This window comes from Mixophyes fleayi, chromosome 5 (genome assembly GCF_038048845.1).
Source record: "Mixophyes fleayi isolate aMixFle1 chromosome 5, aMixFle1.hap1, whole genome shotgun sequence".
Classification (NCBI taxonomy): Eukaryota; Metazoa; Chordata; class Amphibia; order Anura; family Limnodynastidae; genus Mixophyes; species Mixophyes fleayi.
The window spans coordinates 164044008-164071679 of record NC_134406.1 but is presented as its reverse complement, the minus strand read 5'-3'; the positions used below and the strand labels follow the sequence as shown (position 1 = coordinate 164071679).

Sequence of the window (27672 nt, the reverse complement as noted above, 5' to 3'; positions counted from 1 at the left end):
TGAGAGTGGTCATAACTGTTTCAAACCATCACTCTGGAGTCCCATCTCCTTATGTGTGGCCATAATTTCCATGCACTGTGAAAACATAATAGTATATATAGTGTTATATACATAAATTAAAACCTTAAAGTAACCTATTTGACTTCATAGTTTCACAGAAACACAAGAATATGATAAACTTCCAAGTGCTGCAGGGCATCCACCCCAAACATTTAATGTGGATTAGAAACTATAACACTTGTTTTCAGTGCAAAAAAACATATTTAACATGTATTAGAAAGTATACAACACATACAGTGTATGTTCATTAAAAGTACACATTACACATACACCAGTTTTCAGTGCAAAAAGCATACTTCAAAGCATTGTTTTGCCCAATGTAGAACTTTCACTGTAAGGCATACATGAAAAAAAATTAAACTGTGTGATAGAATATTTAATACAAATAATAAATACAAGAGTAAGATACCTGACACACAATGCAAGTTTCTTACAGAAGAACGAAACAAACTGCTTTACTCCTCCCCTTCATGAGGCTGGTCACGTGATGACGACGACATCATCACAGTTCCTTTAGCCCACTGGGATGACATTTGGTGAAAACTACACATCCCAGCATGCTCTATTCCTTATGACATAGTCACCAAGCGACCAGGAAATTATTAGGAGCATGACAGGAGAAGCAGTTGGTGAGCTGCATCTGGGCTGATGAGTGTAATTGAAGGTTTATTGTACATGCAGGTAAGTGGAATAGAACACGCTTTATTGCATGGGCAGCTTGTGTTATTACACTGAAACACCTATTTGAAACAATTGTTGAGGTGTATAAGTTTTACATTTTTTAACTCATGGTGAGTTTATGTTCTCTCGCCTAATTACAAACTTGTAAATATATACATTTACAGTTAATAAGCAATTGTTTTAATTGTGGCATAGTGAGTTTAATGCTTTGTTTTTATAGGACAAGAATTGGATAAGGCAAACTCAGTAGTTGTTTTGTGCTCATAGGCTGTTGGAACAAAACTGTTGGCTGGGAAATAAAATTATAAGGGTGTAAACCTGTGCAGTTAGTATCAAAAAGTACCCATTGCCTGAACTGAAGTACAAACAAAAGATATAGTTCTAAAGCAAACTTATGGGATAAAATGTTGAGCTTGATTTTTTTTTTTGTCAAGTTATATCAAATTGAGTAGGTACCAAACTATTTGTGCGATAAGTTTAGAATGCGGTATGTGTGTAGTGTATAGAATAATAGATTGTTTGAAAGTGTGTCTTTGTTTATTACTTGACATAATGTTTTAACTCCTGCTACCATATTGGCTCACAGAGCCTGTGTTGTTATATTCACTGATCCAAAGCTGATTACATATGACTGCATGGCAGCTGTTGGGTTTAGCTTTGGTTGATTAAATGATTATCAGGGCAGGTTCCAGAAGAGACTCAACCTGGTGCTAAGTATAATACATAGAGCCATACTTGGCCCCAAGACCAGTATATAACTGCTATGTGCAAGAGGATGCTCTCAAACTTTATTATGTTTTTTTTTTTTGGCAAGTAAGACCAGATCTCTCAATACTGAGTGGGTAGTAGAAATAAATTTTAATTATCTGCCCAGCTATTGCATTTTTACATCATATTAAATGTAAGTGTAGAAAATTCTGATGTATTTTACATCATTGTTCAAAAGGATAACTGCACAGTCAGACAAATATGGCATGGGGTTTATGGGTGCCGCTAATGGTATAGGGCACTTCTCTTGCTTTAGTATTTACTTTATTATGGTACCAATGTTCACACTTTAGTCACACGATACTTATGCAGTAAAAAAACATTTGTTCATAGTGTACAAAAGCAATTTTCTTTTTCCTAGTAATCGTGTGAAATAAATTGTTACTTCACACATTGCTAGGTCCATATGTTGTGACTTACAGACACTTCCAATTTTGTGTACTGGCTCAGAATTGTATGGATGCCTCTTCCTCAGATCTCTAGCAAAAGTCAAGGATGTTCACGTTTTCCTGCCAGTGGTGCACTCCTGCATGGCAAAACAATGTTCAGTAATTGGGAAGTTTAGAGTCTGAAATTATTCTTATACTATTGATATTGTGGACAATGATTTATAGTATGTTTGGTGCCTACACGGTTGGTAGAATACATTATTGCTCATAACATTTTGATTGCATTTTATTGTTTGAAGACAGTCTGAAGATCTTTTACACTTGCTAAATAAAAGTTGGCATCTAATGGGACAGCTACTGTGGCTATCCATTGCTAAAGGTCTGCTATCTCCATCAGCAATGTCTTAAGAACAAGTTGCAGGAGGTAGCTCCATAGCAGTGAGGATTTACTAATCAGGAGGATGCTTGTGCAAACCTGTCATTCTGTTAAAACTGTGCAGGGCAAATAACTTTTCAAGCTTCTCATTTTAAACTGGCTAGAACTGGCCAGAAGACACAGTGGTGTCAATGAAGAATCCTCAATGAGAGAGATTTTCTGTATGTATTCTTTGTATAGGAAAAGGTTTACATTTGAAAAATAGTTTATTTTAAGTCTATTTTACACATGTATCCTTTAACCCTCTTTGTACTGACATTTTGCCTTCAGCTCTCCCATCCTGGAATTCACCCTCCTCCAATCAAAATGCACAAAACAACCTGCTTAACACCACAATCACAAGTCTGATACCGCATCATTACTTACAAAATCTGTGTCCCCATAATGGCCTGTGTGTTTAGGTTTTATTGGGTGGACACGGGGTCTAACTAGGCCTGTGTGTGCTATTGCCCATTGCTTGACGGTCTGTGTCATTCTTAGTCTGTATTTATTTGTGTTGTGTGTAAGTGTTAGAGGCCAATGGGTAGCCTTAGTGTGTGTGTGTGTTATTGGAAGGCTCAACACATTTATTTAATTGGTTTGTATTTCGTTTGATCCATTTCATTTTTTATACGGCCAATGTCTCCTCAATCTCTACTCTTCATGCTCGATGTGATTCTGTTCTACTTAGATGCGTGGTTCCGCTTATATTTTTCTTTTATCTATAGTACCAGATGTTTGTTCATACGTTAGTATTGTGACTGCTAATGTAAGCAGACACCAAGTTCAAAAGTTCACCCACACAATGCCAGTGCAACAGACTATTTTGGCTATTGTGTGTTAGTCAGTATAGTTGCTTTGATCTCCCATTTCTGACCCATGTTGTCGCCCATACGTCCTTGTCTGCCGGTGATCCTGACCTTTCGCTTGTTTTCAGACATTAAACTTTAATGCTGCTCACCTCTCCTTGTGACTTATTTTTGACTACTGTTTGCCTCTTATTTAAGGTCCTGCTTGTGTCAGATGCTGCTTAGCTGGGTGAACATGTGAGCCGTTACTTCTTGGTGTCCACAACGTCTTAACACCATCTTGCGGGTGTCCCTGGTGAAGACTGGACTCAGCGCCTCATTTGAGCAAGTGCCATTTCCTCCACCCCTTAATCCTGTGACATCTCCCAGAGTCTGTATTTGTCAGGACCTTCTTTGCTCTGAAGTTCCATTGACTACTTTGGCTATTTAAGATTTTGCTGAGTGAAAAAGCAAGAGGTGGAGCAAGACAACATTATTCAGGTTTCTTTAGGTCTGTTGCGTCAGGCATGTATTGGTACTAGTATCACAGTTTTAAGTGCTAATTCTGTTCATCCACCTACTGTTCCTGTACAACTACCTTACAGATTTCCTGCCACCTTATTACAGTGGGATGCTCAGACCTGCCAGCGTTCCCTCAATCAGTCCAAAATACAATTTAAGCTGCAGTCTGGGAAGTTTGTCTCTGAATATGCCAAATGGTTTATATAATGTCCCTTCTTTCTGGAGAAGCTCTAGCATGGGGGATACTATATTGAACAAAGTCATTGCCTTAATTTTGGAAAGTTTTTGATGAGCCAGGTCGGGAGGTATATATACTAAACTGCGGGTTTGAAAAAGTGGTGATGTTGCGTATGGCAACCAATCATATCCAAGCTGTCATTTTTCAGAATGTACTACATAAATGATCACTAGAATCTGGTTGTTATGGGCAACATCTACACTTTTTCAAACCCGCAGTTTAATAAATATACCCCGGGTCTCTTCTCCCAAATCTGCTATTCTGTCGAGGTACTATGACTGTAGGTGAGTATACTATTCAGTGTCACATATTGGCTTTGGAATTCGAGTGGTTACCACCCTCTTGCTTGCTACTTTTGGAGAAATCAATTGTGAATTGTCATGCTTTGATATTTTAGAATCTCTTGACACACTCATTACTTTTTGTATTATAATTATGGCCACTATAGGCATTGTAATGTGTATGCCAAGCTTGAAAAATATGTTTAAGCTCAGTCAGTTACTTGGTTGCTTCATATTTTGATACCTGCCTATTTAATATTAATTTATTCCTTTAGCAGTCTCTTATCTGCAATCCTCCTTTTAGAATATTCACAATTTGCAAACATAATGTAAGGGCCACCCTTTGTGAATGCAAGGACAACACTTGGCCACCTCAACAACATTTTGTTTGTGTTGCTTATTTAATCTCTGGTACTATTTCTCTTAAAAGATGTGTGTATCCGTTATTTGTATCCTAAACCCAAGCCATGTCGGAAAACATTATGAAGAACTTCCTCTGCTGTAACTAGCGGCTTCTTCCACAATAAAAGACCTGTCATTGACTACCAAACAAAGTTACCATACATTGATGAAGAGTCATGAAACCAGTGTTTTTTCCCAAACTGTACATGGTTCATACATTCTTATTTGGATTAAATGAAGAAATCAGTGGAAGACTACTTTTACTATGCAAAATGGACACTATGAATACCTTGTCGTTATTCAACGGCCTTTCAGTATTAATTATTAATTAAATGTACTGGAACTTTCTTTGTCAGTTATTGTTTACTTACATGACATTCTGATTTACTCGTTAGACATCTCACATTACTGACATGTTAAATCTGTTCTGTATGCTTGAAACATTTATTTTGAATGTTTGCTGGTTGTCTTCATGGGAAACATTGTTTATGCATCTGGTCTTCAAAAGGACCCTGAGAATGAATTTGCGGTATTCAGCTGTTTGCAACCTACAAGCTGAAAGCTGTGCAACGTTTTGCTGGGTTTGCAAAATAGTACTGATACTATCAACAATTTGTCAAAGACTGCTGCTCCATTATTGCTACCTTTCCTGCTCTTGCCAAAAAGAGGGCACGTTCTCAAGTTTGGCCTTCAAAAGCCATGTCCGCTTTCAGGTTGCTGCAGAAAGCTTTTTGGAGACCCCAAGATATTATCTGTTCCTTGAAGTTGATGCACCCTATTTTAGAGTAGGAGCAGTTCTGTCCTAGTCTGGAAAATACCTTCTGCATGTATTCTTTTCTAAGAAATTTTAAGTTGCTGAAAAATAATTATTTCATAGGACATATAACTTTTGGTTGTGATGCTTGATTTAAGGGAATGGAGAAATCTCCTGGAATGGACACTTCATCCCATTACCTTTCACAGATCCTAAAAATATACCCGGTTGTCACTAAGGTTGATTTCCCATCTGCTCAGATGGGCACTTTTTTGTACGCAGAGTTTGCACGTAATAATCCTATTCACAATCTAATAACAAAACTCTTTTTATTTATCGTTACTAGTCTAAACTTGCATTGCCTGTTTCCTCTCCTTCCGTTGTTCCTGCTGAGGACACCACTATCTCTGATCTAGGAGACATATGACTAGCAGTTGAGCTGGCTCACCTGATGAGAGACACAGATGGTCTACTCTCACAGCTTGTGACATCTCCCACAGTCCGTGCCAGTATTAGTTTTAACTTTGTTTATAGAAAATTAAGATGACCTGTTTGGATTTGTAATATACATATAGACAAAAACTTTGATAAAATACTGCAGGTAATTTAGGAAGTGCAGCTGATCTGCATCACTAAACGCCTTAGTTGTGCATCTGGATGGTCTGGCCAGTGCACATCAAGGTGCACACCTACCCTCAGGGGATGTCACTGCATACTAGAAGTGTGCCTAGGAGAGGTGCATTGTGCAAAGGAGTAGCATCTCGCTAAAAAGTTCAACCTCCTAACACTTTAGTACAACTCCTTTTAAATGAAATAAACTTTTACTATTTCTAAAATACTACTTGACTTGGCTTAATTTTTGGCTCAAGTTAATCATCAACATGAAGAAAAAAGGATTGTGTTAATTAGATGCAGCTTGTGTGTTTGAAGCTGTTAATTTCATTGCCAGTGTTCAAGTGCAGAATGGATACTGTTTGACGTATAGAGCAAAACTAAAAGACTACCAGCTCTGAGCCGGTGTGAAATTTAAGTCTTGTTGGGTAGTGTAAATGCCCCCTAAAAAAGCGTTTTCTCCACTTGAATGCTAAAATAAACACCTCAACCAGCATTTATGGTCCATCAAGTATTTGAGAAATGGGCAGTGTCACTGAAATTCTCATTTACTCTAGAAACCAGTGATCTCTGATCTACTCGCTGTAGAAGCTTCAGTGACTGCTGAATGAATGGGTGATACCACAGGTGCAAATGAAGTCTGTGTGTCAAACCAAGGCATTTTGGCTAGTAAATGGAACTGCTGTGATATTTTTCTCAAAACTATTCTAGTTTGCCTGGGTTATGGTGACACCTAATGTTCACTTGGCAGTACTGTTCACCTAAAACTTAAATACAGTATTTCCTATTTATTGCTTACTATAGATAAAATGGTGACATGTTTTAACTCTTCATTACAATGAAAATGTATCTGTTGTTCTGTAGCTGATGTAAATGTCTTTAATTTATCTTTCATTGTGCAACTAAAGTCAATACAGGTATTTCACACTGGTTACATGGACTGTATGAATGCTGTAACAAAGGTGGAGCATTTAAAGGTCATGTTACTGTTGACTCAGACTTTGCCTTCAAACAAGCCAGAACTTGTTATATACATAAGACATATTTGACTCAAATCATGTGACTTAATAAAAGAACAGGGGTAGGGGTTGAGCGTCCCTTAGGGAGCACTGATAATGTGGTGCAGTGTACACGTGTGGTAGCCTGCAACTCATAGCAACCATTTAATATTTATTCTGCAATTTCTAAGTGGCATTGACTGAGATCAGGGCATCTTTCAGTAGTCCGTTTTAGTTTCTTGCATTTCTGGATGTCCCAGGTTTTCAAATTGTAGATGACAGAACAAGTAGCCCATCAGATCTTTGGGTTGTTCACAGCAGCACAGACTGATATGACAAGATAAGAATGCATCACCTTTTGAAAAAAGGTTCATATATAAAATGTATTACACATTCATTAATATTATAAAATGAAAGAAACATTCTGACTGGTTGCTTTAGTTTATTACATTTGTATATATTGTCCTATGTTATTAAATAAGCCCCATTAGCTTGGAACACAAATTAATGCATTCGGGTACATTTAAAATCTATAAATGCTCTTTTATTTCTGAAGAACTATAACACAAAACATGTTAGGTAATAGATTTATTTTTGCCTGAAGCTCAGACACTCCAGGAAAACTTTTATTTAACCCGTTCAGTGCTAAGTACGAGTGGAACTCGTACTCTGCATATACCTTCCCCTACAGAATTCTTTTCAAACTCCTCACCACCACTCGCAAGGCTCTCTCCCACTCTACTGCCCCTTATATCTCTAACCTCCTCTCCATTCACACTCCCGCCCGCTCCCTGCGCTCGGCCAATGACCGCCGCGTCTCTTCCACTCTGATCACCTCTTCCCATTCCAGAATCCAGGAATTTTCCCGTGCAGCTCCCCTTCACTGGAATGACCTCCCTTGCTCCATTCGCCTCTCTCCTACTCTGTGCTCCTCCAAACGTGCACTCAAAACTCACCTCTTTCTCAAAGCCTACCAACCATCCACTTAACCCCCATCTCCTCCACTCATTCTCCCCCCTCTCCCATTCCCTCAACTGGCTCCTCTTGTGCCTGGTCTGTTCAACCCTCCCTTAGGATGTAAGCTCGCATGAGCAGGCCCCTCTTCCCTCCTGTCTCCTTACCCGTTCTTCTGCTCCGTGTCTATTGCATCAGCCTGCCTGGAGTTTCTGAAGTATTGGTACTTTTTGTTTATTGTTCTGTACTGTTATACCCTGTATAGTCTACTGTTTGTATTATGTGCGGCGCTGCGGAATCCTTGTGGCGCCTAACAAATAAGGTATTATTATTATTATTATTATCATTATCATTTAAGTCCTAGTCCTAAGCTCTGAAGGAGTTGAAATAATGTAAAAACTTACATAGAAGTACTTGCAAGGCATTAAATCAAGCTCGACCCTTTAATGTACATGCTGCAGAACCAAGGGATGGATGAGAGGACACTAAGGGGTATATTTACTAAACTACGTTTTAAAAAGTGGAGTTGCCTATAGCAACCAGATTCTTGCTTTCATTTTGTAGAGTGTACTAAATAAATAACTAGAATCTGATTAGTTGCTATAGGCAACCTCTCCACTTTTTCAAACCTGGATTTTAGTAAATATACCCCCAAGAGTGCCTTCATCCTGCACTTAGGTACTCAGTGGTGCCCCCGTATTTGCAAGAAGTGGATGCAGGGAAGAGTTTCACCTTCTTTCTGTCCACAGACAGGTGCAAGTCCCAGAAATGTCAAAATGATTTGTGTGTCAAGTTGGGTGCGGTATGAAAAATGTATGCATCCACATGCAAAACAACATTTTTGGGGTGTGATGACTTAATTACACTTAATTACCCTTTAATGAAATTTATGAGGTATTCCATGTTTAGCTGTGGGCTGTGCATTTTGCTCCCTCAAGTTATACACCTGACACGGCTTATGCTTTTAATGGGACAATGAGCATTTTTAGCTGCATTTCAAGTAATTTAATAAAAACATTGAAACACACACAAGTGAAACTTACAATAAAGGTAGTCCTGTTGTCCATTCATCATCTTGATTAAGACTGAAATGGGACTGTCATTTTTTTTTTTTTAATCAAACAGACAAGATCAAATAAATGCATAGCACTCTCCCACCTAAACTGGTGAAGTGAGGTTTTAACTATATGCATTCCCAGTGGGATCTTCAGTCAAGTGCTTAAATGTGGGCAGTTCCAAAATCTGGTATATGGGCTTACTGTGAGCATGCTCTTTCTTATGAAGATGATAAAAGCTTGTAGGACAATAAAAGCACATAGAATATATATATATACACACTTGAATAATATAGGTGTAGTGTCAAGTAATCTTCCAATTATATATATATATATATATATATAACACACACACCCACACACACACCCCCCCCCCCTTCATATCGGAGGACGGTGAAAAAGTTGTAAAGTTCCTGGCAGAATCGGAACCATGAACCAATTTTTATTACCCTGATGCTGTCCCTGTAGATGTTCTTGGCCGTCTGGTTTCTTCTCGGGTGAGAACACAAACCAAGCCTTCTTCCTGAGTCAGCGTTTTACACAGAGAGTGTCGACGCATTGGTGGAACACATGCAGTTCCTGTGGTATGGTGGCTCTGAGTAATTATTATTTAATGTGTGACATGTAGTTTCATCCACTCCCTGGACTTTTTCAAGTATGTTGATGTAACCTGCTGATATTTAAGGCTTCTGGGGTTTATTAATAAATGAAGTGTAAAACCTGAGTTTAAAATTACCTCTTTGTACTTTAGAGCGTGCAAAATGTCAAAATATATAAAAAGAAATTAATAAAAATAATTTGGTGGAAGATTCTATGGTTAAAATGGTATAGCCTAACCAGGATCTGGGTTGATATAGAAACAAACTTGCTAGGTGGCTCGCCAATCTGTTTTGTTCTTTGGCTCCCAACTAAACAGTGTCCAGTCCCTGCTTGAACCCACCCAGTAGTAGCCCTCTACCTCTCAATTTGGTCCCAGTATAATAGAATGGCATCTCTTTCTTCCGCACCCTTTATTCTAATACCTTTTTGGTCTAACCTGGCCTTTCACGATCTATGTACACAAAGTGGGCGGGGGAGGGCAAATTATTACTGCTAAACCACATCACCAGGACCGCAACATTTCCCCAGTTCTCGGACTTGGCGGACCGGTGTGGGTTTGCGATGGGACATTTCCAGCAATATTTACAGATTAGACATTATCATCAAAAGGTCAAAACCCAGCCATCATCTAGATCTCCCACTGTGGAGAGTCTTTGCCTCTCTGGACCGTCTTCAAAAGGTCTCATCTCCACATTATACAACACTTTTCTCTCCATCTCCACAGAAGGGAAGGACCGATTCCAGACACAGTGGGAGAACCACTTGTGAACATCTCTAGATCCTGAAAAGTGGTCAGACCTTTACGAGTGGACAGCACATTGTTCCATAAATGTTCGTATTAAGGAAAATGCTAATAAATTGCTCTATAGATGGTACTACCTCCCCTCTAGGCTGCACGTTATTTATCCACAAACAAGCGTAACATGATGGAGAAATTGTGGACATACTGGAACCTTTATGCATATTTGGTGGGACTGTCCCAGAATACGCCCATGCTGGACGGCGGTCCTTGCGTTAGCATCGGCACTCCTTGATACCCCTATACCCTCTGACCCTGAGCATGTTCTACTGCCCTTATCTCTCCCAGACCTCCCCAAGCATACCCATAAGCTTCTACGACATATAATTAGTGCAGCTACCTGTCAAATAGCTACCTCCTGGAAAAAACCTATACCCCCCAACACTAAAATGGTATAGCCTTTCTGATGGCATAATTGATTATATATGCTTGATAGTATGTTATAATCAGAAGTGCTATTAGTGCTAATAGACAGTGTACAATTCATAAAGGGGATGGAATATTTTTTAAAAAATGTAGATGTAAGATTATTTTACTAGGGTATTTATGTTCTATTACATATATATGTTAAAAATCATATTCTTTAAAATTTATAAAAACAAGTGTATTTATAATAATAAAACAAAATATTCTTACATTTCATTTAAAAAAGGCCATAGATCACAGTTGATATTTAACCATGCTGTTGTGAGTGTCTCCAGCTCATATATCCACTTACCCTCCTTGGCAAAGCTTGAAGCAATAGGGCAGTGATGGCTTATCAGTGACACTCCAGGTGTGAAACTACAAGTCCCAGCATGCTCTGCCAGCTATCAGTTACTTATCTACTGGCAAAGCATACTGGGGCTTGTAGTTTCACAACACCTGGAGTGTCACAGGTTAGCCATCACTGCAATAGGGTCTCCTCGTTTCCAGTATTTTGGGGCATGTTATATTCCCAATAACCTGAGCCTTGTAGGATCTTTGTCATGTTTCTCCAAATAAATTAGATAAACTGTGCGTTGTAAAACCTTTTTTTATGTTGCGAATGTGTTCGGAGATTCTGGTCTTTAGTTTTCTTTTTGTGAGGTGTAATAAGATTTTTTTTTCTTATTCTTCTCTTTAAATAATAAATCAGATGAGCAGGTTTCCAAAATATAATATTTCTATTTTTTATTAAAAAGATATTATGCATAGATACAGCCATACTGGACAAAGCAGACATACGCCCGGTGTCTCAAATGCCAATTGACAATCTATATTTGATTAAGTCATTCTTTTATAGAAAATGTTACTCATCAGTACTTTAAAACACACCTTCCCAGCTTACATCACTGCTGGCACTCTAAGGGCTAGATTTACTAAGCTGCGGGTTTGAAAAAGTGGGAATGTTGCCTATAGCAACCAAACAGATTCTAGCTGTCATTTTGTAGAAAGCACTAAATAAATGAAAATTAGAATCTGATTGGTTGCTATAGGCAACATCCCCACTTTTTCAAACCCGCAGCTTAGTAAATCTAGCCCTAAGTCTCTTATCATTAGAGTGATATGTTCTTGGAGGGGCCTTTTGGAAGGGTCGTCTTGACCTTATTTGGAGCCAATATTTCTTTGGCCTTATCCGGCCATTGTGAAATAATGGAAATTGACTAAAAACATGTCTCTTGTTGTTTTTCTCTGTATTGTGCAATACGTGTTTTTCCGTTCTCTGAAAAGTACAGACACATAAAATTCAAGTTCATTAGTTCATTCTATTGAACTGATTGGTAATATAGGGTTTTTGTTAATTATTACTTCGACAGAGACCTACATACTGTAGACCACAAGGGCACTCTAGCAACTAAATTTTCCCCGCCGTATTGCATCTAATCCATTTGTCGATTTTGAATGTTCTTCAATTTAATTTAGAAGTGAAAGATTATAGTGGTTTTGTTGAAGTTGTAGCACAGTAATGGTGGCCTTTGGATTGTCTTTTGTCATATGGCAGTTTGCTTGCTATGTGTGAGAAGAGAATGCTTCTCAAGTTTATTGCTCTCCTAAAGATGATGTTTAGTTTGTCAAAGATGATTAGGTCCTCATCCATTTTGAGAATATGCCAATACTTATTTATGTTAGTCGTGATAGTACTGAAATTGTATTGTCATAAATATTACTTCATGGTCCATGCTTTTATTCTGTTAATAGTCCAGGAGTTGATTTCTAACCTTTTGGAGAGCCTTTTCATACGCTTTTTCCACTAGCTTTCTATTATTTTTTTTTCTGGAATTTGTTTGCCATCTTCCTTCCTCCCTTGCTTTTTGCAGATTGCTAAGTTTGTGCAATTCCTCCTTACCCATATTTTGATGAATCTGAAGTACATGGGGTGTATTTTTGTATAGTTTTTCTGGGAAATGACTGCTTGTTGTAGAAAGGTGCTAATATATTGAGATGTCAACAAATTTATTCCTGATATTATTGAGTGTCTGGGTGGGTTCTTAGGTTCCTTGTGGACCTTAGTTAGGTGCTCTTCTAAATGTTTCAGGAGTTTATTTTCTTGGTGGGATCTTTTGTTAGCTTCTTCTATGCACTAGGCTAAGGTGAGAGGATTCTTCAAGATATTTCCTTATCACTAATCCTCGTCCTTTAGCTGCTGATTTTATAACCATGTCTTGGTCCTTTCTTTAATTCCTCCATGATGATGTGATGTTTAATTCTTTGTTTTTCTGGTATTCTCTTTTTATATTACCTTCTACTACTTTTTGAAATGTTTCTATTTATAGATGGTCCTTTCATGAATTTAGGGAAATATTTACTTTTGGGTTTGGAATCTGTACTGGTGAAATACTTTTGGTTATTATTTTTGTGTTTTGAATGATATTTTTTAGATTGTTTTTTTTTTTCAAGCATAGTTTGCGGGTGTATTTTTGAAGATTTATGTTTGTTGAAAATGTATTCACAGTGCAATGTGGGGAACATGTTAATCCTTTTGTTCAGTATTTTGAGTTGGTCTAATGATAATGTGGTTTTGCTTCGATTAAATTGTCTTTAGGTTCAATCTGATTTAGAGTTGTTTTATTATTTTTCCTCCTCTTGTGCCTTTTTTTCATGTGGTATACCCTTTTTTGTTCTTTTTATTTGTGGTGTTGTCTGATTCAGAAATCCCGGTAGAGGATCTGTTTCTTCTGGAAATGTGTTTTCTCATTTTCTTTATTGATTTTTGAGATGTTACTTTGAATATAGTTCTTCTCATCTGGCTTCTTGTATCCCTATTCTAAATGAAGATTTTATGATATTTCTCCTTTTTGTTTGTCTCTCTGGAGTAAAATTCTTAATTTAATCCTTATTGTAAAGTTTTGTAGTGTCTATGTGTAATGGAAATGGTTCTAATCAAAGGTTATTTATATATTTTTGTTTCTGTATGTGTTCTTTTATATTGGTTCCCATATTTTTTCATGATTGAGTGCTTCTTTCTTATAGTGGGGTACAGTTTTAAATGATGGGTTATTTTTCCAATTTCTACAATCAAACTTTTAGTCCTCTCTATCCTGACAGTACTACTTTTGTTTCTTTTTACCAATTCTTCTTATATTCTGTCTGTTTTGCTTTTAGTCAAATGGTAGTTTCCGTGGTTTGTAACATTTTCTTCAATATGTGCAATGTCTGTGTGCAAAGTATTCAAATAATTTTCTCTATTTTTAATGATTTATTTATAAGGTACAATTATCATTTGTACAATGTTCTGTTTCATTCTTTCATAAATATTTTTTTTTATCCAAATTGAAAATGGGGTTTTTTAGATATTCTCTGATCTGTTGGTATAATTTCTGATTCATTATATTTATTCCCAAAAATTAATTTTGCATTTATTCGTATTTCTAAGTTCTTAAATTCTGTGTTTGAGGTTTTCTTTTGTACATTGTTCCTCCGGTTTCTCTGTTTTGCTAAAGATATCTTCCAATTTGCTTTTTCTGATATGTTCTAAGAATGTGAATGATATGTTTAAACTGGATCAAAGAAGAATATGAACATTCCCACATTTTTTTTTATAGAACAGAACCTCTATTAAAAAAACAAAATAATCCTCACATAAAATGGAAAATTGGAGGGTACTGGTCTCCTAAAGGTTTATTAAAAACACAATATGAATCTACTTTTATGTTTGCTATAGTCTGTTATATTGCTATTTTCTGATCCTTTGTGGTCAGATAGTGAGAGGTATGCTGGAAAACACCCCAATATGTTGTTAAAGTAATCATTTGTGACACGCTTCAATAGCAATATCTACCTAAATAATTTTAATTTTGGGTTATAATTGCTATATTTGTAGATTCCTTGAAGGTGTACCTGCGTTTCACCATAGGTATCAATACACCTAAAGTCACCAAACGTTACGCATGCAGTCAGTGTGTTGTGACTATTGCATAAAAACCAAGGTTAAAAATCAATATAAACAAGGAGTAACCTGGGACAGAAATGAAATTATCAACTATTGTTTTGGAAATGTATGTGTACAGTGTTCTTATAATTGGGGTACAGTCAAGACAGTCTACATTTATAATATAATAAAGGTTTAGCGCTCCTTGACTAGATCTTGAATAAATAAACATACAATAACCGTATGTCCAGGTGTGAGTGATGTGATGACAGCTGAAGATGTGCAGCGGCAAACAGTGTGCGGCATAGCGGAAGTAGGAAGAAGCTTGCATTCCTTTGTGGACCGCATACGTCACTTACGGTATTCGTGTATAGCCAATGGGTAGCAATAGGGCGTGTCCCAACGTGTTTCGTCCGGAAGAGGACTTTCTCAAGGGAAGAGTGAGCTGGTGGATCCTGTGTCAGTATATATAGCGCTCCCACTTGCCAGTGTTGTGTCTGATAGGTTAGAATTTTTTTTGCCGACTAGTCTGTATACTCGGCTGATACACTTGTGGATAAATCTTGCTAGAACCACTATAAACCTTATGGATATCTGTATTGCACAAATAATATTAAAATCACATGATGTTAAACTTTAGATCATTTAGCATGTACCAATCCCTTTGCAAGTACTCAGATTAATATGTAAGTTAAAACTCAATTAAAAAATAAATTAAAATACCAAATTGAGTTAATTTTAACTAACACAGTTTATCTCAACTCAGAACTATTTTTGGTTTGAGGGCCACTTTTACCTACAACTGGAAGGGACAACTATGGGCACCAGGTTCGCGCCCAGCTATGCTAATCTATATATGAATTATTGAGAAGACCAATTTATTTGGTCCAACAACAACTGGGCTTCGAGCCTGGGGTATATTGACTAGGGTCCTGATAGAGATCTATTAGATTTACTGGAATACATCAACATAAATGAATATGGGCTTAAATTCACAGCAGACTATAGTCAAAGTTCTATCGAATTTCTGGACCTAGAAATTTTCATTAGGGAGGGTAAGCTAGCAACTATTCCAAGCATAATCAAATCTTTCAAACATTCCAAAATCTGCACACTAACCTTTCCAAAAGAAGCATCCCTCTTGGTGTCTAGTTGAGATGCTCCTCCTTAATCCTGCGTACAGTGCAGAACTCAACAACTGAATTTTTATTATTGAATGAAGGCCTATTATAACACCTTCTGTGGTTTGGGAAGCTCATGAGGCCACAATCAGAAAGAGGTTGTTTGACTTGTCAGTCAGAAGGAGCAAAGGGAAACTGTAGCACAATTTGAACAGCAAGCAAATGCAGTCTCCATTCTCAACATCAAATCTCTTTTTGTCCCGACACTTTGAGGAAACCGACTGACAGCTCTGAGAGACCAAATTATGCGATCATATTCAAAAACTAGTAATTTGTAAAAAGGGCAACATAGACAAAAACATACCTGGAATGCCATCTAAAAATTGATTAAGGGTCGTGCGCTGTATAAATCTAAAATCACTCAAGAATTCTTCCAGTTGTAGTCCTGACTATATAATCTGGATTCCTAGACAGCATATGTAACAAAGGTGGCTAGGGATATTGAAGAGTATTTGCTGTCTTGCAATATGCCAAAAATATAATTGAAATTGGCTAAATTTCTAAAAACTCCAATAATGAAGGAAGAGACTCTTAATATAGATTGAGATATTTTTCTGTGTAGCTGTTATTGGCCTATGGGGTAGGTATATCAAACCTTCTAAAAATTGATAAGTTGTTGGCCATCATTTATCTAGTACAGTCTAGAAAATGTTAGCTAGAATCTGATTTGTTGCTATGGCAACACCTACACTTTTTCTTTTGAGACGGTTTAATACATCTGTCCACTAGGCTTAATAGCATCCTACCTATTTGAATTCATTCCAACCAAGTAGGTTTTATTCCTGGCCATCAAGTGGCAGATATTATTAGGAGAATGATTGATTAATTACCTCATATTAGCAGACTCTGTAACCGGATCATCCATTAGGCAACCTAGACTCCCACGTAGAGCCAAGTGGGCACTTGGTGATCCAGATTTCCCTAATCCATTTTTTTTTTGTTTAAAGAACTTTATTTTGATTTTCAAAATGCATCAATGCACAAAATAAAATGCACGTGGATCACACAAAGAAAGAACATAATTGTATTTGTTTCTAACTAAATGCCAACACACTCACTCACAGTGTGTATGGGTAACTTGTGTATTTGTCCTGTGTGTGATAAAAAGGGTTAATGGGTGAGTTTGTTTGGGGGAGAAGGGGAAACTGAGGTTAATTCAGGAACCCAAATGAGCCAAGGAACCCAGTTCACCACATGTTCTTCAACACAATGGGGAAGTGGTGCCAAATATTCTTTGGAGTTTAGCAGAAACCAAATAAGATCTACGGTATTTTTTGTGAAATTTTTCCTTAATGAGAGTTGAGAGTGAGGACTTTTGCACCCTTTCCTGGTTGTAGACCACATGTCCTTATCGGGTGGTCTACCTAGATCGGACTCCGAATTAGCTTCATGTTTTGGGGTAGCAGGCTGTTTTCAATTTGTCACCATATTTTAGAGCGATGAACTCATACCTTATGATAGGGGGTTATGGAAATGTGTCAGGGGTAAGTCTTTGGTGGGGTAGAGCTGTAATGCCTGACTTGTAAGTTTTTCAAAGGGATTTGACAACCAGAGCCAATATTTTTGTTGCAGAATCTCCAATGAGACGCAAATGCCCCTATCCAGGACTTGAAACACCATTCCAATGCCTTTGGATAAGCAGTGTGAGAAATGAGAATATGATTGATCCTGTCTAAAGTCCTAATTATCCCAAAGTGGGATGAAGGGGAAATAGTAGTTTTAAAGTGGATTTTATGATTCCATATCTGTTGGGAGAAGTGAACTGTTGGGTGTAAGGAAGTTAGCTTTTATCCTCCATTTAGCTAGAACAGCCACAACTGCCGTCAACGATGAGACCCCACAAGGAGCAGACTCTAAGGCAGTCCATCTATGGGCTTGTTGAAAACCAGGGCACCTACTGGCTTATGTGGGAGTCCAGGTAGTATAGACAAGTGTCCAGGAAGCCTATTCCTCCATTTAAGATAGCTCACCTCAAGTTAGAACAGCTGGTTCTCAGGAGTTTGTTGTTCTCACACAAATTTAATAAACCAGTTATGAAGTTGGGTTAGAGTGGGCTTGGGAACTTGGATCGGCAGTGTCTGGAAGAGGTAGAGCAGCCTAGGCAGTATATACATTTTAGAGTCCACAATTCTTCCTAACCAAGATATAAATAGCTTCTGCCACATGAACATGTCTATGGATCTTATGATGGGAGGAAAGTTCTCTTTGCAGAGAGTGTCATGTACATGTGATGTAAACCCCCAAATACTTTATTTTATTTATCCAACTGCAGTTACTCTTGAGGAATTCAAGGGTAGATGGGTGAAAGTATAAAAGGAAATAATTGATTTTATACCATGACTGGCGACTATATAGAGACAACATTTTATAGAGATATTGCAGCTTGGAATAAAACCACCATGTATGCAAAATAAGATCCTTTCCATCCACATTCACGATAACAGAGGTCAGATGTACTCAGAAACATGCTATATATTTTAACAGAGACATAATACCAGAGAAAAGCAATCTATATTAATAACAACAATGTTCACAGTGTGCTCCGAGAGAAGTCTGTAAGGTATGTATCTGTTGTATGATAAAGTTGGTTGCAAAAGCGATACTGTGCAGAGTGTGTGATCTTTTAAAATCTTTTCACGGTTTCCTTCTTGCACAAGCAGCCTTTGAGCCGCGTGTCCTTACTTTCCAACCCGATCTACACGGGTATAACAAGGCTTCTAAAATATTAAACAAATGGGGGCGCCTCCATAGTGCATTAACCACATTTTATTGTTAAAAATGACATACAAAATTTGCATGTACCAAAGATCCTCAGAAAGTAAGCAGAACAGGTATAAATCACAGGATTACTCCTTTTATGCAGTTCGGAAAAGACGTCATAGACAGTACTCATCATCCACCCCTCTACGTGTTTCGTCTTGAGCGACTTCGTCCGGAGGGGTGTGTCCCATGGGAGGCAGACTACTTTTTTATAGGACAGCTTCCTTGCTTGTCCAAATATGTAACAAGTTTCATTCATTAGGTCCTAAATAAACAATTTATATCAACACCTTTGGAACGTCTGAAACCTAGTGAATCATTTCAACATCAATTACATAAATTGTATGAAATACATCTGCTTATTATATCATTTCATAAAACATTATCTAAAATATATTTATATGATCTTAAGCTTATCCAAACATTTCAATCTATAGTGGGATATAATGTTGTCTTACTCAGACCATCCTATTTGGTTTCCTTATAGAACACATATAAGGCTAAGCCATTATTTAACCACACTTCTCATCAAATTGAATCACAGGCATTCAGTTTTGTTAAGACTGTTTAAAAACCCGTTTTTATTGCGTGGTCATGAGTGCAGGTATAATAATAATATAGCGAATCCGATCCATTACTTATTCCTTAGGTGTTAATATCGGACAGATCAACACTCATATGAATACCATACTATACCAGTTAACTACACTCATAAATCTGGATCTTTTTAATGTATAATAATAACATAATTTCAGTTAATCGTTTCTATACAGACCCCACATAGTATATCTAACAGTACTTATATACCATAGATTGTTATTTAAAAAAGTATGTGAGTCAATTGAAGTCCTATTTAAAAGTCTCTACTCGTGTTACAAATCATGAGGGATATAAAGTGGGAGTCTGACTATTTATGGTGTACAGTAGACGTACAATCTCTATATACAGTGATTCCCGATATAAAAGTAGTTAATGCAGTAAAACTATGTTTAAAGGAAGATAGAGATCTTGGTGATATGCTACAAGACTTCTTATTTGAATGTACCCAATACATCCTTGACCAGAATTATTTCATCTTCCTCAACCAATTTTGCTATCTGGTGTGGGGGACTGCCTTTGCACCGAATTATGCTAACATCTACATGGGGAATTTGGTGAAACATATAATCTATAGTAATCATGAGCATATGGAGAAAATTATTCTATTTAAAAGTTATATAGATGATATACTTATTATCTGGAAGGGCACATCAACAGACTTTGATCAATTTATGAACAGGATCAGTGTGAATGATTGCGAACTTAAATTTACGTGTAATACTCATAATAATAAGATTGAATTTCTGGATCTAGTTCTAGATACTGAACATTATGTGGAGAAAAAAATCAATTAATACTTATACATACATTAAACAAGTGGACAGTAAGTGGATTCAATTTGATGAGAGAAGTGTGGTTAAATAATGGCTTAACCGTTTATGTTCTACGGAAACCAATTAGGATGGTTTGAGTAAGGTCTGCACCGAACTCAGGTAATCCTGTGATTTATACATGCTATGCTTAATTTCTGAGGATCTCTGGTACGTGCAAATTTTGAATGTGATTTTTAACAATACAATGTGGTTAATACACTGTGGGGGAGCCCCCATTTGTTTGATATTTTAGAAGATATATACACACACGTTTATTGAAGATGTGGCAACCACTTATCAAATATCTGACCTCTTCTGTGAATTAAGTGCCTCTCCACAATCAGTCTCCCTTTGGATTTCCTGAGACTCCTACGTGCGAGGTGCAGAGAACCAGTCAGTTTCTCCAAATCTCACTTGCAACTTCACTTATGCTAATTGTATTTCTAGCACTAATTTAATCATGTGATATGTACATCTATAGCTAGAAGCCAATAGCGGTTGCAACAACTGTACATTATGCAACGTTTTGTTTTTGTTTTGTTTTTTTAAGCTGTGCAGGTTCAGCTGCAGCTGTTTAATGTTTGTGGTCCAAAAAGACTTTCTGTTTACTTGAGTTTGAAGCAACTCGGGTTGCTCTTCATTATTGTCTCTAAAACAAAAGTACTCAACTTCCACAGAGTTACAATTGTTGCTTCTTTTTTGTTTTTTCCTTTTTTAAACCTTTTTTTCTTGTCTTATGTAACTAAACATCTTAGTGCTCTTTCTACCTGATTTCCCCATCAGTCTATGATACTTTCTTGTTTTCTTTTCGCTTCTACAGTTCATTTCTTTTGTGATTTCCTCTTGGCAGCTACTCTCTCTGTGATATCTATAATCTGTATACAGTACACATGACCAGAGGTAAATTACAAATTTATTTCATAGACAAATTAGACACTTTCTGTCACCAAGTAACAATCTTTGTCAGTCTACTTACTTGCCATCTTCATTGGCATGTCCTCCTACATCTGTTTTTGAACCCCCAGCTGGTTCAGTTTCATTACATGGTTCTCTAGTGATTCCTTTTGTAGACTCCAACTGACAACTCATCATCATAATAATCTGCAAATGCTAAAAGTTTTGACAAACATTTTCTGTGATGGTTTATTTGGAAAGATAAGTCCACATAGTTTCCCAGGAGCCACCATCTTATCCTCTAGAAAAGCCCTCAGTTCATTAGTTTCCTCCTTGCACTTGTTATCCAGAGCCTGGTTGACCTTTTCTAAGTTTTAGCACATATTTTTCTCCTCCAGCTGCTCAGACAGGTTCTCAACAACTTCTGCATGTTTGTTTTTAACTCCTCATCCTTAGTGCTGGACAAGTCCTCCATCTCCTCATACATGCCCTTTGAAGCTTTTTAGTTCAGCCTTATACTCCAGTGCATTCTTCCAAGGCCAGAGCTATCCTCTCTTTATCACAAGCCTCTGCTTCTGCATAGTCACATTCTGCTATATATTTGGCAGAAATAGTTTTCTTCTTTACTGATTGATGAACCTCTTGCTTTTTCCTGAAATTTTTATTTTTCCGATCCTTGAAATCACGAAGGACTGCTTGTTTTACTTTTTGCATCATTAAGGGTGTTTTATTTCAATTTTCATTTTCTTGCTGTTTCTCACTTTTACGCACCTGGTGTGAGTCTTTAACAGGCAAAAGAAGTTCTCGTTTTTCCTCCAAAGCAGTCTTGAAGAGTCTTTCTTAAATTTCCACCATTGTATTCACACTCTTTGTTTTACAGTCACATGATCTTTCTATAATTTATGTCAACAATTCTTTTTCTTTCAAGTTTGGTTGGCTACTTTTTGTATTCTGTGTATTCTCTTGCAATGTGATATGCCTTTACACATTCTTTGATGTTTTTTACTTCTTGCTGAACTACTAGAAATGTTTTGGTTCGAAACAACAGTTTCTTACCCTTTCCCTCTCTCTACAATCAAGTGCTAGATTTACTAAGCTGCAGGTTTGAAAAAGTGGGGATGTTGCCTATAGCAACCAATCAGATTCTAGCTTTCATTTATTTAGTACATTCTACAAAATGACAGCTAGAATCTGATTGGTTGCTATAGGCAACATCTCCGCTTTTTCAATTCCGTAGCTTAGTAAATCTAGCCCCAAGACTGCTTTTGTGCTCTCTTCAGTGCAGATTCTTTCAATACTTCATTCTTCAAGGCACTTAGCCATTGTCTCTTGAACATACTGCTGCTTTATTGATTTTTTTTTTTCTTTTCATTTTTTTTTTTAGAGGACCAAAAAAATAAGAGTGAACACAAAATGTAAAATAACAATATTGAAAACGGTTAACTGAACGTGTGGTTGTGAAAAATCATCGATCAGTAAATAAAAAAAAATCAATACATATTTCTCCTATAAATGAGGTAAGTGTTGAATCAGAATGGAGGACGTTATTCTCGGGTGCAGACGAAATTTTTTTTTATTATTCTTTGGGTATGAATGGATAGGTCCGTACAACCTTTCTATTCCTGTGCCATAGAGGATTGGTGCTATGAACTTATATGATACTATCTTTCCTTCTCTTTCTAGCCATTTTAATTGTCTGCTTCAACCAAGATCGGAGGATCGTCAAAGAGAATTCTAGTCTACTACAATGTGCTAGTCTTAAAATATGTGTGAATTTGTGGTTTAAAAGTGTTTGGCAATACTTTAGATGTAAAAGCATTGTACATGCACATTGTACATAAAAAAGATGTTATTGTTTAATCTTTTCTTGTCACTAATGGCAATATTTCAACTGGTCATTGCCAGTTTATATTTTATTCAATAACATTTATGTTACAACACAGTTATCTTAAATGTAAAGTTCAGTTTTATTTACAGACACTTGGGACGGCCATGGGGACCTGGTTCACTCCAAGTTTTTCCAACCTGTATATGGGTGGTATTGAGGTGGAGTATATAGGAGGTGGCCCTTTTGGAGCGAAACTGGTCCTCTATGACTGTAACATAGATAAATTGTTTATTATTTGGGATGGTAGATTGGATTTAGCTTACAAATTTGTTTTGTACTTAAACCAGAACACTTATGATTTAAAGTTAACAGATACTATCAGTTCAGATATGGTAAATGTTTTTGATGTCATCTTTTCAGTCCGAGATCATATCATCTCCAAAAATTATAGAAAAAAAGTTGATGCCAATAATTTCTTGCATTACAAAAACTGCCATCATAGACCATAGGTAAAAAATATCACCAAATGTCAATTAAATAGACTAAAAAGGAATTGTATGGTAGAGGCTGATCTTTCTAACCAAGCACAACATATGATGAACCAATTTTCAGAAAGAGGTTATCCTTCGTCATTGTTACAAGAAGTGATCTATTAAAGATATCTGTTTAAAAGGGTAAGGATAGAGGAAGAAAATAAATAGATAATGTTATTCCCTTTGTGTCTAAATATAACTCTGCCTCTGAGTATAAAACAGATATTGAAAAATAAGTTTTCATTCTTAAACAAGATAATTTTTTAAAACCATTGATTGGTGACTGGCCAGATGTCATATTTAGGAAAAATAATAATTTAAGTGTTGAGAGAAGAATGTATTGTTGGTTCTCAAGATCTCTTTCAAGCTGGAGCAATAAAGACGTGGCTTCTAACATGGCCTTTCAGGTGCAAAATAATTAACTATCAGACATGTACAATTTGTAGTTACATTTTGAATAAAACTGTAAGATTCACTTCTAATGTTACTGGTGAGACTTACAGAATTCAAGAGTTCATAAATTGTAAAACCCCCTATCTGATATATCTCTTAGAATGCTCTTGTATACATCAATAAATTGGGAGGACTACCTGTTCCCTAAAGCAATGATTTATGGAGAATGAAAGGAACATAATAAATAAAGTAAGCGTGCATAATGTTCCTAAGCATTTTCAGATATCGCATAATGGGGATCTGGAAGGTTTAAAGTTAATATGTATAGAATTTATAGCTTTCATAAATGGGAGGGGGTAGATATAAAAAAATATGTACTAGAGAAGCATGGTGGATTTTAAAGATGCAATCTTTGTATCCAAAAGGATTAGAATTTTCAACTATACTGTGATAATGGCTGTTATTATGTATTATTATTTATTAATATATGTTATACTTCACAGTTAGGAAATATCTCTCCCCTTTTTCTTATTATATATATATATATATATATATATATATATATATATATATATATATATATATATATATATATATATATATATATATATATATATATATATATTATATTATATTATATATATATTTTCCTTTTCTTTAATTTTTTTTATAGAGTTTGTTAAGAATACATGTTAATTAGGTATTTTATGCACTTCTTATTTTCAGGGTGTTGGTAATTTAACACTATAGGGCGTATTCAATTGTTAGCGTTAACGCTAACAAATGAGCGCTCGAACAATCTTAGCGTTAATACGGTAATTACTCGCGGAATTTCAGCTCGCTGCTCCCTGAGATGCGAGCTGAAATTCCGCGAGTAAACTACCGTATTAACGCTTTTCGCGCGCAATATTACCGTATAAACGGTAATATTTTTCGAGCGCTCGTTTTTCAGCGTTAACGCTCACAATTGAATACGCCCCTTAATATGATTTGTATTACTTATTACATTATACATCCTGTTTACATGCATTGGTTATATCAAGTTTAATGAGTTTTGTTAAATACAAATGGTAGTGGTTTTAATAAACAATTTGTAAACCATAGTAGTTGATATTCAAAAGCTGAATTGTGTGGCATTGGATTGGTCCACTCACACATAAAACAACATCCTTGCATAGCAGTAATATCTTTGTAAAAGTCCACATACTCAGGACAAAACTTGTTAGAGAATGGAATCAATCACAAAGGTTTCACCCTAATAACAAAGTAAGTGGGCCACCTACTTTATGTGGATAATATATTACAGCCATCTGACCTCCAGTTTCACTATAAAGAGACTTGTTTGTCTTGGAATAGACACAAGCAGCAATAGGATTTAATTTACTGCATGTCAGCACAGTTGATTGCATCATGATTTGTCTTCATAGATTTAGACGTTCAGCTCAAAAGACATTGTTGCAGCACTATTTGCCATAAGAAGAAAAAAGCAGAGCTGAAGATGGCTCAATTAGCTTAGAATATATACTAACACAGTGAGCAGTTGATAAACCTAGTAATACCATTTATTAAAACATACAAATAAAATACCAAAAAATCACGTCACATTACATTATGACCAGAAGATGAGAAAAGGCAATAAAATACTGTACAAATCACTTTGTGGGACCTGTGATAAATCTCAATGTCCCATATATATTTGCGATTTTTGAAGGTTGATTGGAATTTTATATTAATGCAACACGTGGTCTTGGTATGCACTGACTGGGCTTGCGCAACAAAATGGATGGTATCACCAATGAAAATGTCCATATGATTAGTAAACTTATGGCAATGTTGATAAACAAATGTAGAATCCGATAAGCTGGAATAGCTGAGCAGATAGTAGTTTGACAACAGTGTTGTGAAGCCAAGCTGAAAGACTTGAAAATATTTTTTTTAAAAATACAATACACTTAGGGGGTATTCAATTGTTCGGCTTGACGGCCGAAAAACTTGCGCTCTAAAACTATTACCGTTAATACGGTAAAATTGCGCTTAAATACCGTTCATACAGTAATTTACTCGCTGAATTTCAGCTCGCAGCTCAAGGAGCTGCGAGCTGAAATTCAGCGAGTAATTACCGTATTAACGGTAATAGTTTTAGAGCGCGAGTAGTTCGGTTGTCAAGCCGAACAATTGAATACCCCCCTTACAGTCCTGTGTTAGCTGTCATACAAGACGCATGTCCAGCCCCACATCTTAAATATCAACAGCGGATGGTTAGAAATCTTGTGAGTGGCTGCACATGTAAAAGAACACCACCTGAGGTGTGACACTGTATAACTTCATTTTACTCCACGGTAGTTCTGTTTATTTAGCAGCTGATTCAATGTAAAAAATTACAAGATTGCCAGAGATGATATCCGGTCCCAAAGTGTACAGTCAATTTAGCGTACAGTCCTGACACGTTTTATTATCATAACGATAATTCTTCTGAGAAACAATGCCTAACTCTTAGTACCACAGTCAGCAGTGCGAGGGCTAGTTCAGATGTCTCACATATATACTCATTCATTAACAATCACACTCAACACCTGTGGAACTTCACCAGAATTATCTGATTAGTCAGAAAAACATTGCATAAACAACAATAGTATATTAGTCATATAAGACATCACAGCTCACTATTTAGTGTAAACTATTTTAAAATAATTAGAGTTAGAAAGTATGTATAAAATACAAACAATAAATAAATTACATTTCAAGCCTACTGTCTTATATTAGTCTGCATTTATAGCAGTTTACTTATTCTAATCACAATCCTTCAGTAAAAATGGATAAAAATGAATCTGTATAATACCAATCTACAAAGAATCATATGTTAAATACCAAAAATATTATATAAATTATAATGCACATATTTTTTGCTCAGAACAAAGTTTTGACAGTATCATTGATGCTCCACCTCATGTTTGAACTCATGACCTCCACGTTATTCACAGGCTTTCTATCTGCTGCTCCAAGCTATTGAGTTGCCTGTTAATATGTTATCAAAAAATAAACCTTATGATTTGATTCAGTCAAATCGGTATATTTTTGTTGCCATTTTGCTTTTTATAATTAACAAGTGTGCAATTTTAAGTAAAATATCTCCTATACCATTTTATTGCAATAACTGTACTATGGATAATGAGGCGCAGAATGCAACATTAGCATCCGCTTCACTAAGTTTGCAAAGTTCCATTTGAATGCATCTATACTGTTTCTATATAGATTTCTCTGTAATGTCATAAGAGAAAATTGAGTGTCAGTTTGTGATGTATTTGTTCTTCCTGTAAACACAGAAAATACAATATTTTTAATACATGCAAAATGATTAACTTTTAAAATGCACAGAAAAAAAATCACATTGATTTCTTCTATCACGTGGTTTCAGTGCAGTTTTTATAACACTCATGCCACGCTTAGCTCATTAAAACAGTACTTGACGCATCTTAAAATCTTAAATGCAGTGTTTAAGGTTTTAAAGCTCCTTGCTGTATAATGTGCCATTGGAACCAATGTAAATTTTTCAATTAGTTAGTTGGTGCATCAGAAGCACATTCACATTAGAGTAATGTGAACAAGCCCTGAGTCCGGCGGTTCCCAAACTGTGCGCCGCGGCTCCCAGGGGTGCCGCGGCGCTGTCACTGGGGTGCCGCGGGCCAGCCATAAAAAAAACCAAAGACTCTCCATCTCGCCTGAAATCTCCGTCATCTGGTGGGCAGAGATAGAATCATACACTCATTGCATCACTCAATTGATGTTTTACCGCCTTACAGCTTTTTTTTTTTTTTTTATACATACTTCAAGATGATTACATGGCTATTAGGTTCTAACTCTTAACAGTGTTATGAAGAGTTCAGAGGTTAAAATGTATGAAAGTGCGGATTTTGTGTGTGTGTGTATATATGTATGTATGTATATATATATATATATATATATATATATATATATATATATATATATATATATATATATATATATATATATATATATATATATAT

General features: G+C 36.3%; 1 protein-coding gene across 2 annotated transcripts in view; it reads left to right on the top strand.

The window, feature by feature from the left end:
* Positions 1 to 625: 625 nt before the first annotated feature.
* The window catches only part of PIGN (phosphatidylinositol glycan anchor biosynthesis class N), a 284334-nt gene continuing 257287 nt past the window's right edge, over positions 626 to 27672 (top strand). The window contains exons 1-2 of one of the 2 annotated variants that reach the window (XM_075212943.1): positions 626 to 741; positions 22278 to 22410. The gene's annotated coding sequence lies outside the window, so the exon portion shown is untranslated. The remainder of the gene's footprint in view (positions 742 to 22277; positions 22411 to 27672) is intronic. The other variant, XM_075212942.1, reaches the window with a different exon arrangement.